Source organism: Equus asinus, chromosome 4, assembly GCF_041296235.1.
Source record: "Equus asinus isolate D_3611 breed Donkey chromosome 4, EquAss-T2T_v2, whole genome shotgun sequence".
NCBI lineage: Eukaryota > Metazoa > Chordata > Mammalia > Perissodactyla > Equidae > Equus > Equus asinus.
This window is the reverse complement of record NC_091793.1, coordinates 120183927-120197276: the sequence shown is the minus strand read 5'-3', so window position 1 is coordinate 120197276 and position 13350 is coordinate 120183927. Positions and strand designations below refer to the sequence as shown.

At 39.1% G+C, this 13350-nt stretch overlaps 2 pseudogenes; one reads left to right on the top strand and one right to left on the bottom strand.

The window, feature by feature from the left end:
* The first annotated feature begins 746 nt into the window (after positions 1–746).
* LOC106826585 (transforming acidic coiled-coil-containing protein 3-like) lies at positions 747–3750 on the top strand (annotated as a pseudogene).
* A 7944-nt stretch (positions 3751–11694) lies between these two features.
* Positions 11695–12512, bottom strand: LOC106826584 (small ribosomal subunit protein uS2-like; annotated as a pseudogene).
* Between the last annotated feature and the right edge of the window lie 838 nt (positions 12513–13350).

The following is a 13350-nucleotide window of genomic DNA, read 5'->3' as shown; positions in this document are numbered from 1 at the left end:
TCTCCAGCATGGTGGCTTCATGGTAGTCAGAACTCTTACATGGTGGCTCAAGGCTCCAAAGGCAAATGTCCTGAGAGAGAGAGAGAGCCAGGCAGAAGACATATCACCATGTATGACCTAGGCTTTGGAAATCAGGCAATGTCACTTCTGCTGCATTCTATTGGTTGAGGCAGTTACAAAGTTTACCTAGTTTCAAAGGAGTAGGGGTGATGTAGGCCTTGCCTCTTGATGGAGAAGAGTCAATATGACATTATAAGAAGAACATATGGGATGGGATATATAGATATATATATATATTCTCCAATGTTTGGAAAATAAAATATGTGACATTGCTTTACGCTTTCTCCAAAGCAGTTTTCATTCTGTTTATTGCCTGTGTCCCTCACTAGAATATAAGCCCTATAAAGGCAGGGCTCTTCAATGTCTTCCTTGCTGTTGGTCAATCTTCTTTACTACCCAAATCAATGATTAACATATATTAAGCACTCAACATTTTCTTTTGTTGAATGAATAAATATTTCCTGAATCAGTGATCTATGAAGCAATGGAAGTATGATGAAAACTAGCATTTTGGAGATGGAAAAATTTTTCATAATATTCTGTGAGCTGTCCCAGAAATGTAGTAAGAGAACAAAATATCCTAAAATTATCCTAAAAGTGAGTTGGTTTTCATGATATGCGCCTAAACAGAAAAAGAAAAACAAAAATGCTTCTTTTATAACATTTGGAAAAACTATAACTTTTTAATGACTTTATACTTACTAAAGTCTCAGTTGCTACAAATCACAACAGCGTGAGAAGTGTAAGTTTATGTTGTAATCTGCTCACGTGTACCGATTATAACATTGCGAATGGCATATTAACCTTTCAGTCACATCTCTACAAATGTCACCATTTAGCTCATACAACATCAATGAAGATATGCAGGGCCCTTCACTCCCTATTTTTGACTGTTACCTTACCATTTTTAGTGGGCCTAAATTTCCGCTTTTTTAAAGGTAGACTGTTGACATCCGGAAGGAAAGTATTTCTTGGATCTCTACTGAAAAGACTGTAATTTTATGAAGCTAAGAAATAATCATTTGAAATTCATCCTCCATAACGCTCAGTCTAGTCTTTTGTGACCCAAACATGGGAATGTGCCGTTAGGTTGCCCTCTTAATAACAAGCCTCAAGGACATGAGAATCATTATACCAACAGAAGTGGGTGATTTTTTCATTCAAATTGAATACAACAGTTTGAAAACCAATCGAAAGGTGCAGTTGAGAAATTAATTATATACCACCAGCTAATGTATAGCCATTTAAAAAGATGTTGCAAAAGAGACGGCAAAAGATAATTTTTTATAGCTAACAGGATTACCTAACTAAAACTCTAGATCATTAGCTAATGAAGTTATGCAGAAATATAAAATAATATATTATAAAATATCAATAGTTTTCTAATAAACAGCAATGATTAGAAGACATAAAGGGAAAACAAGCAAGCATAAGAGCAACAAAATAGAAAACACTTAGGACTGGAGACAAGATGTGCAGGAATAAACTGAGAGAGAAAGCTATAAAGAATTTCAGGAGCAAAGTGATGAAATTGTCACTGGTGACCAAAGTATAGAAAACTGCGAGTTCCTGTTTTTACCACCAGAATTTACCGTAAGATCATCTGTTCTTCGTCTGTCGCAGAAAGAAAATGTGCCGCCCAAGAACACAGCCAAAGCTATTAAGGTGACTTTTCAGTCACCTCTGCGGGATCCACAGGCGCTCAGGATTTTAAGTCCTACCGCGAACAGCAAACCGAGGCTTGTTCCGCTCTGGCCACCAGTGGGTTAAAAGAAAGTCCTCAAATCTGGACCCAGACAGAGAACCAAAAGTTCACCAAGGAAGTGGACACCAGAATGACCAATGGAATTCTCTAGAAACAAGCAGTGGCGGACGCCGAGCCCCCTCCAGCGGACATGAATTTTGAAGATCCGCGCGCAGCGGCCTGGCCCGGCTGCCCTGGTTGCCCGGGTCCCCAAGCTCCCCCCAGACCCGGGCAGTCTTGAACCCCAATGGCACCTCCCGGGCGACTGTTTGGCAGCCCTGAGCAAGCACAGGAAGAAAACGTTAGTTCTTATCGCTTAGATAAAAGCATACCTGCACCTCCGAAATCCTACAAGACCCTCTCCGGGCGGCGCCCAAGGCACAAGAGAGGATCTCGCAGAGCCTCGCGGGGAGAGGAGCATGTGGAGGAGCCCCGCCCTGCCCGCCCGCTTCCGGTCGTGGAAGCTCCGCCCCCGGCCCTCCGAAGGCTGCAGGGGCCCGTCCCCAAGTCCTCACAAGGAAAACGCTCGGAGCCAAACGGCCAGCTCCCGACGGAGTGGGCCCAGCAGGCTAGAACTGGTCGTCTCTGACAATGCCGCCTGCCTAAGGCCGTCCCCGCGGAGGAAACTGGGGAAGAGACGCGGCCTCGCAAGTCCCGCCAAGAAACGGGAGGCGGGAGAGAACCCCCAAGGAGGAGGAAGAGCGTCCGTTCCCTCTCCCGGGGTCTCAGCCTGGACCGGGCCCAGCCGGACGGCCCCCTGTAACCCGCGCGGAGGCGGCGGAGAGGCCCGGACCCAGGACACCCGCGCCGAGGCGGCCTCGCTTCCCACACAGAGGGTACTGCAGCCTCTCAGGCGACACACCTGTGACATGGACCCGGGCGGGGAGCCCGGGAGCGGCGCGTGAGGAGGGAACCGCAAAGCCTTCGCACCGGCTCCCAGCAGCCATCTGGGCTCGCTGGCCCGAGGGCCTCGCCTGCTGACCCGGTGCTTCCAACCCTCTCCTCAGCGGGGCCCAGAGCCCGCCCGAGGGAGGAGGTTCTAGGCAGCGGCCAGAAGGATTACCTGCGCAGTCTGGGCCTCCTCGTTTAAGGGGTCGCCTGGAGGACACAGTCCTTGGGCCTCAGGTCCGGCCCACTGCAGAAACACAGCCCTCGGAGGCCTGCGCCGCGCCCGGCCGAGACCAGCAGTGCGCACGCGCAGACGCGTCCTCCGGAAATCCTCCTGAGGTGAAGCCAGGGGAGCTCGACTTCTTCCCAGCTCTGGGTGTTTCTGTGCCAGGTCTACCCGCGTGTGTCATCAGGCCGGGGGCCGTGGTGCCTGTGGGACACCCATCATGGACGTGCTGCGGGACAGCCAGAAGGACGTGGATGAGGTAGTGGAAGCGACCCAAAAGGAGAAGCTGCTGCTGCAGAGCAGGGGCGAGGAGCTGCCTGTGAAGAACCTGGAGATGGGAAGATCATGGACAATCTGAGCGGATGATGTATCAGGCAATGAAGGAGGCTCAGAAACAGAAGGAACTTGCCAAAGCGGAAATCCAGAAGGTTCTGAAAGAAAAAGACTAGCTTACTGCAGACTTGAATTCCATGGGAAAAATCTTTCTCTGACCTCTTCAAGCAGTTTGAGAAACAGACGGTGATCGAAGGCTGCCTCCCGAATGAAGGATGGCTGAAGAAGTTTGTTGAGAGTTACATAGTAAGAATTGAAAAGGAAGGCCAGAGATACCAAGCGCAGAAGGCCCAAGCGGAAGAGAAACTCAAGCTGGCAAACGAGGAGATGGCCCAGGTCCTGAGCAAGGCCCAAGAGGAGGCCCTGGCCTTGCAGGTGAGGATGAGAAGGAGCAGAGGTGCATCCACTTGCTGGAGAAGATCGCTGAGCAGAAGACTGAAGAAGCAGTGAACTGACCAGAATCTGTGATGACCACATTTCCAAGATGGAAAAGATCTGACATGGAAGTCTCTGACCAATGTCTGTCTCTCCCTCTTTCTGTCTTTGTGACTCTCTCTTGGCAGGTTGCATGTTCTCTCTTAACCTCAACTTGTTTTTAAACTAGATTGTTTGAAAAAGAAGACTAAATAAAGTTATCCTTTAGTTAAAAAAAAAGGAATTTTAGAGTACCAGCTTTGGAATTATGCTTATCCAGGTTTAATCCTGACTCTTGTCATGTACCAGCTGGAGGGCTTAATCTCTCTGAGCTCAGTTTCCTTATCCTGAGGAACATGGAAAATGGATATGATATTTGAAATATTGATGTGAGATTGACAGTGTATGCCTAGCAAAAGCACATGTAAGTAATATCTATTAAATGTAATTTAAAATGCACCAAAATCTTATTAATAAAACTATGGGATTTGCAGAAGAACAGACAAATGGAGCAATAAAATAGCACAGATGCATCAGGGACAAATACTAGTATATATAAAAAGGTATTTTTTGATAAATTGCATTGTCACAATACAAATCAGTGAGGGCAGAAGAAAAATTTCAATAAATAGTTCTAGACTATAGGTGAAATCTTTGGGGAAAAATAGCTACAGGAATACTTTTCCTGTATATGGAATCTGTATATAGAATACAGATAAATTCCTTACACATTAGAGCGTTAAACATAATGAAACTCTATCAATTAGAATAAAATTTGAAGTCAAGACGTATATGATATTGACGTGGGAAAAAACCGTGAAGGCAGAAGAGCAATAGCAGAAGCGCAGAGAAGAGCTGGACAGATTCAGCTACATAACCAATTAGATCTAAATGACAGTAGAAATGTAAACAAAAGTAAATTACAAATGGTAAACAAGAAAAATATTTGCATCATTTATGATAGGCCAAAGGTTAATATAAATACGTATAGAACATTTACAACTCAATAATAAAAATTATAAATGCCCTCAGAGAAAAATGAACAAAAAGTGCAGGAAGTAATTTATTAAAGTGGTACAAAGAGCCAAAAAAAATTAATACAAGAAATCTCATTAATAGTAAATTCAAATTAAAGACATTTTTGCTTATCATATTGGTAAATAATTTCAAAGAAAAATATGTAATATCCATTCCTAGTTAATGTGCCCTGAGATTGGAATATTCTTATATTGCAAATAAGGAAATAAATTGGAGTAACTGTTATGGAATTTATACTAGATTTATAACCCTTGACACAGTATTTTTTGTATACAAATTTGTTCTTAAGAAATAGAGATGCAGACAAGCACTGATGTGCAAAAATGTTCGTTAGAGGATCATTTATAATAAAAGGAAATTGGACAAAATAATTAGGGATGGGCTAAATCATGGTAGAACCAAATGATGGTATACTATGTGGTAATTAGATGAACAATTTTCAAGAAAAGTTAAGGGAATGGGAAATGTTCGTAGTAAAATTTTAAAAGGATAAAGGAGTATACAACTTCATAAACCTCTATATCATAATCTAATTTTTAATCGTTATTTTCTCTCAGGGATTATGGGTGACTTTCACTTTTTACTTTGCATTTTTCAGTATTGTTTCAAATTCTCTGTAATAATTATATGTATTTTTTTTATTCAGGAGATGTGCAGAATGCTGCTCTTCACGTCATATTATGTAAGTGAAACTATAAAATGCACATGCAGATGGTCTCAACTATATAAATAAAAATATTTATTTTTAAATCATTTTAAAGAAAATAAAAAAAGAAAACAGCCTGAAAAGAAAGAGCTTTAAGTCTGTTTGGCAAGCAATGGACAACCTGAGAAAGTTGGACTGGGCACTACGTGATCAGAGCTGCAGTTAAGATGAATCAGTTAGGAGGGTCTAATAGCACCTGGGGAAAGGTGACTCAGATTAGGTTGTTGTAGAGAGAATGACCAGAAGAGGTTGATATTGAGTTATTACCAGGGATAGAACTGGAAGTACCTGGAGACTGGAAGTAGGGTATAAAGGACAAGTAGGAGCCCAGAACTTCAAAGATTTCCTGAATATAAAAAATGCATGCAACTGTTGTATAGAATTTGAAATAATACAGAAAAATACCAAAAAAAAAAAAGCACAAAATAAAAATGAAAGTGTGAAATTACAGAATCATGGCTATTTGGAGAAAAAGCTGGTTTGAAAGAGATGATAGGTTAATTGAGTTGAATTTGTGCCAATAAAATGTTAAAGATATATTCAAATATCTCCCTTAGTTTTTATGATGTGTTATATGAACATAGTAAAAAAAATCAAATAGGAGAGAAAGGTACACATTATTATCAAATCTTCTACTGAATTTTTTATAACTACTGCAAGTCTTACTCTTCAATACTAACCACCTTCAATTGTTTTCATTTTTATTTCCTCTGGTGATCAATTCCATATCTGTGGAGCTCAAAACTCGGTATCTTGATCTGTCAACATCAAAGACTATTTGATGTCTCCATACTCTGAAAGACCAGGAGCTTGTCCTCTCTTCCTAATTTTTTAAGTTGAATGATTATTTTTGGATCCTATTGGTAACAATTGTAATATATTACACTTACGCTTTCATAAGAAGTTTACCCTTAAACTTCTATATCTTGATTGGTCAACTTCAAAGAAAATTACTGAATTCCCCACAATATAAACTGAGAATATCAGTGATTATAAATTTCTCTCTACCTCTCATTCCCCTGTATTTCTCCCAATATCTGGCAGCTATACCACCACTTTTATTAAGGTTCAGAACACTTATATTTTCTTCTGTAACTATCATAAAATAATTCATGTTTTGCCTAGAGATTGAATTCTAAGAACTGAAAACTGATAAACAGCATTTGATAATATTTATAATTATGTAAATATTATGGATATAGAACATATTGCATGTTTGGGATCCATTGAGAAAGAAAGACAATTTTTTTGTTTGCTTTTTAAACAACTTTATTGAGGTATAATTTACACATCATAAAATTCATCCCTTTTAAGTATACAATTCCAAGATCTTTATTAAACTTATCAAGTAATGCAATTTTCATCATACTCCAGCTTTAGAACGTTTTCTTTACTCCAATGAGATCCCTAATGTCCATTTACAGTTAATCGCCTTTCCTGACCCCAGCCCCAGGTTACCGTTAATGTACTTTCTGACTCTCTGGATTTGCCTTTTCTGGCTTTTTACACTTAGAAAAATGGTTTTAAGATTTATACATGTTGTTCATTCCTTCTTATTGCTAGATAGTATTCCATTGTTTGGGTTTACCGTATTTTGTTAGTCATTCAACAGTTGATGGACATTTGAGTTGTTTCCACTTTTTGGCCATTATGAATAATTCTGCTATGAACATTTTTGTGCAGGTCTTTGTGTGAACATATGTTTTTTATTTCTCTTGTGTAGATACCTAGGAAATGTAATTCTGTATTTTCTAGACCAGTGTACTCAAAGGAAAATGTCCCAATTATCAGGACCATCTGGAGTTTATTTTTCTTATATGTCATCAATTACTTTAAATCATTCCATGTTTTAGTTTGGTTTACAATCTAACCATGTTTTTTTTGTTCAGATCTTTTTCCTCTAGAGATTTAAAATAATTTTTAAATTAAATATTTTACAAATACCAAAAGACATAAATATATTACCTGTAAACTTGTATGTTTACACTCTGCTTAAGAAATAAAACACTTCCAAATCAGTTGAAGAAGCTTATGGATTTCACTTCAATAGCATCCCCCTCTCTCCTTTCTAGAGATTACTATTATCCAGAGTTTAGTGTTGCTCATTCCTGTGCATTTCTTTAGTCTTTTACTAACTACATATGAATTTCCCAATTAGTGAAAAAATAAACATAATTATGCTGACTAAATTCTTACTGGATTTAATTTTTTTTCTCAGCATTATTTTCATGAGATTTATCCATGTGTATAGTTTTTTACGGCGTCAAACTTTTTTTTTTTTTTAAAAGATTGGCACCTGAGCTAACATCTGTTGCCGATGCTTTTTTTCCTTCTTCTCCCCAAAGTCCCCCAGCACGTAGTTGTATATTCTAGTTGCAAGTCCTTCTAGTTGTGCTATGTGGGACGCTGCCTCAGCATGGCTTGATGAGCTGTGCTAGGTCCACACCCAGGATCCAAATGGGTGAAACCCTGGGCTGCCAAAGCAGAGTGTGCAAACTTAAACCAGCCAAGGGGCCGGCCCCTGAAAGTCATTTTTACTGCCATATTATATTCCATTTTGTAAATATGCCAACATTTACCTATTTTCCAGTTAATAGGAAGTTAGGTAGTTAAAAAAAAATTTTGCTACTATAAACGTTCTTGTGTATGACTCCTGCAGTGGACTGAATGTTTTTGTCCCTCCAAAATTCATGTGTTGAAACTTAATTCCTAAGCAGTGGTAATAGGAAGTGGGGCATTTGGAGGGGCAGTTAGGTCATGAGGGTAGAGCCCTCCTGAATGGGAGTAGTGCCCTTATAAAAGAGACCCTGGAGAGCTCCCTTGCCCTCACTGCCATGTGAGGCCATAGCTGGGAAGATATCCTTCCACAAACCAAGAAGCAGGTTCTCACCAGACACTGAATCTGGCAACACCTTGATCTTAAACTTATCAGCTTCCAGAATTGTGAGAAATAAACTTCTGTTGTTTATAAGTCAACTAGGCTCTGGTATTTTATTATAGCAGCCTGAATGGACTAAGACATCTCCTTTACATACGTAGGAAAGTATTTTAGAGTATGTGCATTTTTAACTTTTCTAGATATTGACAACTTGTTTTCCAAAGTGAATTTTGCCAATACTCAACACCAACAGTAAATAAAGTTCCTATTCCTCCACATCCCTCCTAGTATCTGGTATTGCCAGATCTTTTTTTTCCTCCCCAAGTTGTTGTGTGTGGAAAGGTGTATCTATGTGGCTGCATTTAAATTTCATTGAATACTAGTAATTTTTAACACCTTCTATTATGCTTGTTATTCATTTATGTTTCTGCTTCACTGGTTTTATTGTTCATATTTTTATCCATTTTTATACTAACTTGGTTGTATTTATCTTACAGATTTCTAGAAGTTATTTACGTATTTTAGGTATGAAAGCTTTGTTGGTTATGTTATATGCATTGCAAATAATTTTCTTAATCCTCTTTTGCAGGATTTTACCCTCTAGGGTACATGACAGGTAAGTTTACTGTCCAGTATAATAAAGACAATGTTTTCCTCTGGAGAAAAAGTCTGGCATGCTTACTGCCCATTGTAAAAATCCAGATTCCTTAAGCTGAAGGTTCCTCTCCTATAATGCAACTCACTGTGTGTGCAGGTGTCATCTGGCTGTCTTCATGTCACCTTGTGGGAATTGGAGCTCAGAAAAACTGCACAAAAATGCATCTGGCTACTACTTTTGGTGTGAGTGGTAAATACAATTCTTTGTCCTTGACCTAAGAATGTCTTCTGTCAGCAACCAGGAAGCTATGGAAAGCTTGTGTAAATGGTGAAATCTTAGACCTTTCAAGTTCTTGACATCTTATTGTATCTATTAATAAGATAAGGTATATCAATTTTGTTGATCTTTAAAGAGCCAGCCAATGATTGTCTCTATTATTTTTCTGTTTTCTATTTCATTGATTTCTGCTCTGATATTTATTTCTTTATTTTAATTATTTTGTGTTTAATTTGCTCATCCTCTTGAAGTTTCTTAATGTGAATCCTGAAGTCATTGATATGAGATCTTTGTTTGCTTCTAATATAACTATATATTGCTATAAATTTTTCCCCAGGTACTGCTTTAGCTATATCTCACAGATTTTGATATATTGTGTTTTTATCTTCGTTCAGTTAAAAATACTTTTTAATTTCCCTTTTAGTTTCTTCTTTGACCCATGGATTATTTAAAAGTGTATTATTTAGCTTGCAAGTATTTGGGAATTTTCTAGAGATCTTTCTGTTACTGATTTCTAATTTAATTCCATTGGGGTCAGAGAACATATTTTGTATGATTTGAATTATTTTAAATTTATTAAGACATTTTATAGCCCAGAAGGTGGTTTCTGTTTGTAAATATTCAATGCGCACTTTAAAATATGTTTATTTTACTGTTGTTGAGTGTAGTGTACCATAAATGTCAATTAATTCAAATCTATTGATAGCGTTGTTCAGATATTTTATACCCTTAATGGGTTTCTATTTGTTTTATTAATTTTTAAAGTGAGGAATATCAAATACTAGATTATATGACTATAATTTTGAATTTGTCTACTTCTCTTTACAATTGTATCATTTTTTTAATATATTTATTTTTATGTTTTTGAGGAAGACTAGCCCTGAGCTAACATCCATGCCCATCTTCCTCTACTTTATACGTGGGATGCATACCACAGCATGGCTTTTGCCAAGCAGTGCCATGTCCACACCTAGGATCTGAACTGGTGAACTCCAGGCCGCCGAGAAGCGGAATGTGCAAACTTAACTGCTGCGCCACTGGTCTGGCCCCTACAATTGTATCATTTGTGCTTCATGTATTTTTTGCTGGGAAAGATTTGCCCTGAGCTAACATCTGTTGCCAATCTTCCCCTCTTTTCCCCTGCTTCCCCAAAGCCCCAGTACATAGTTGTATATTCTAGTTGTAAGTTCTAGTTCTTCTGTGTGAGCTGCCACCATAGCATGGCTACTGACAGACATGTGGTGTAGTTCCACACCCAAGAACTGAACCCAGGTGGCCAAAGTGAAGTGAGATGAACTTTTAACTGCTAGGCCGTTGGGGCTGGCTCTGCTTCATGTATTTTAAAGTTTTGTTATTATGACACCTTCATTTTATATAGGCACACCTGTGCATTCAAAAATATGCTTTTTTAATTTTTCCAAAATTTGAAAATGCTTTTTGGCCTGAAAAATTTTAGAATATCTAGTCTGCCATATTGTTAAAAATTCATAGTTTTTCTGAATTTTTTCTTGTCAACTAAAAAATAGTGTGCTTTTATTTAATTAGTAAAATAATCTTTTTAGTTTGTTAAGATTCTTTTTTTTTTCCCGAGATTGGCACCTGAGCTAACAACTGTTGCCAATCTTTTTTGTCTTTCTGCTTTTTCTCCCCAAATCCCCCAGTACATAGTTGCATATTTTAGTTGTGAGTCCTTCTAGTTGTGGCACGTGTGCCTCAGTGTGGCCTGACAGTGATGCCATGTCTGAACCCAGGGTCTGAACCAGCAAAACCCTAAGCCACTACAGTGGAGCGGGCGTGAACGTAACCACTCGGCCATGGGACTGGCCTCTGTTAAGATTCTTGATAAATTTAATCTATTTTTTTCTTGAAGGCGTCTTTTTGGATCTGTTTGGTTTCTTGTTTTAATTTGAACTAATTTCTTCCTAACCCTTCTTTACAATCGTTAACCTGGGATTTTGTTCTTAATCCTTGTGGCTAGGTTAGCTACATGTCTATAATTTTAGTCACTAATTACTTTTTTGTTTTTCAGGTATACTGACTCATGTAATTATTTTAGAAGAGTTTTGAGTAGCATGCTTTCTTAATTTGGTGCTTCTGAATATGTCATCATTTATCTTTGTCATGTGATGGCTTACTGGGTGTGGAATTATAAGTTTAAAATCATTTGCCATCCACTTACATGGTGCATTACATGGTGATATTATAACCTTAATATGAAAACCAATAAAGTTAGTGCCACAAATATTTAGAACAATTTAACTTGTGAATAAAACCATAAAGTTCTAAATAAAATGAACACCAGCAATGCATAAAAACGGTAATGCTCTGAGATAAATTATTTGGAAAATTGTTCATGATCAGTAAACCTATTGAAATAAATAATTATACTATAATCTAAAGGAGAAAATCATGCAAAAGTATCAATAATAATAAATGCTAACAATTTAATAGAGCAGTTACTATGTGCCAGATACTGTTCTAAGTTCTTTATGTTACATCAACCTGAGGAGGAAGATGATATTAATATGCTCATTTATACACGAGAAAACAGATACTTGCAAAAGATCATATAATTCTTTTTGTGCAGTATGGAAGTGCTGAATTGGCCAGAGGGCACGTGCATGCCTTCAGGCCAGTCTGCGACCCCGGGTTGAGAAGCAGTAAATTTGGGAGCTGGAACAGTCCGTTCACCCTGAAATTCCTCCTTGGTCACAGCCTTTTCAGTAGCAGTCTGCTCTTCCTTTTCAATTTCTTCGGGATGTTTGTAGAAGCTGAGATCAGGCGTGACCTCTCTTGGGTGTTTATGAGAGATGGTGTCACACATGTGCAGGACTTCCTGGGCCAGCATCCACCACATCTGACCCCCTGAGTGAGCCCCCTTGTTGCACAGGATGGCAGTGTCACACAGAGTGGAGGAGAGTCTGTGTTACACTGAGTGTCGGCAAGCGAGTTAACATAGGACACCACTGTGAGTATCTGGCGGTTAGCCCTGGGGTCAGTAGCCACCGGAAGTCGTGGCTCCTGGAAGGCTGCCTGGATCTGGTTAGTGAATGTTTCAGGAGTGAAGAGACCCCAATAGGACCAGCTGCAGTGGTCATAGCCAACTTAACCACAGCTTGCTGGCCAGTATTCCTGGACAATATGAATTTTCAGTAGCAACAATGGCACGAGCTGTCAGCAGTTTCACCTAAGTTCTCTTCAGATTTAGGAGGTAGATGCCATCACTTTTCCTTTTGTAGATGACTGATCCATTTGGAAATTAAAGTTGTTGCCACTTAAGTGGGTTCCTGCTGCAAAGACTTTGAGGACATCCTCCTCCTTCATTTACAGGACATCAAGGGCTCCAGACATTGAGAAGGTTTCCCTTCAAGTTACCATGGGAGCATAGAACAACGCCATGTGGGCGCCTTTCTGCGTAGCATGCAAAAGCTAACATCTAATTTGTAAAACAGAAGGTATTTTCCATAAAATTTTGCAAAGATGCTTTTTACATGCATATTGCAACTTTGACTATGCTGCAGGGGAGGAAGACGAATCCTATACCCTCTAGGTTCTTCTGACTGGGCTGTGAATTAAATTGACATGAGACAGAATAACAGGAGAAACTCAAACAAAGCTTTATAATAGGTATACATGGGAGAAACTCAGGAAAACTGAGCAACTTGCCAAAATGGCCAAAGCCACCACCTTAAATACCATCTTCAGCTAAAGGCAAAGGAGGATGCTGGGGGTAGGGGTTTGGGGCGTTAGAGGGGAGGAAGGCAATTCACATGGAAATGGAAAAGCAAGTGTTTGGTAAACAGAACTTTGGTAAGATTGGGCTTAGCAAGGACCCTCACAGACTACTGATACCCAGAATTATCTACGGTGATGGCCTGTCCTGGGGACAGGCCTTTTATCTTAAATTTCTTTTAGGCAGTTAGAGGGGGAGGTCGAAGTTTCTTTCAGAGTCTTTTGTTCTTTAAAATAATCAAGGCAAAGAGACACATTTTGGGGTGGCCGATTCTGATACCCTGTAATGCCATCAGTGTTCTTTAGATAGATATAGTACCTTTATAATTAGAAGACTTCTTGTCAGTAAAATCATAGTGCCCATTTTAAAAGACTGGCTTTAAATCTGGGAAATGTTTCTGTTTCACAGTTTCCTCAACTGTTCAACGGGAATTTTACCTACCTCATGGGCTTTTTG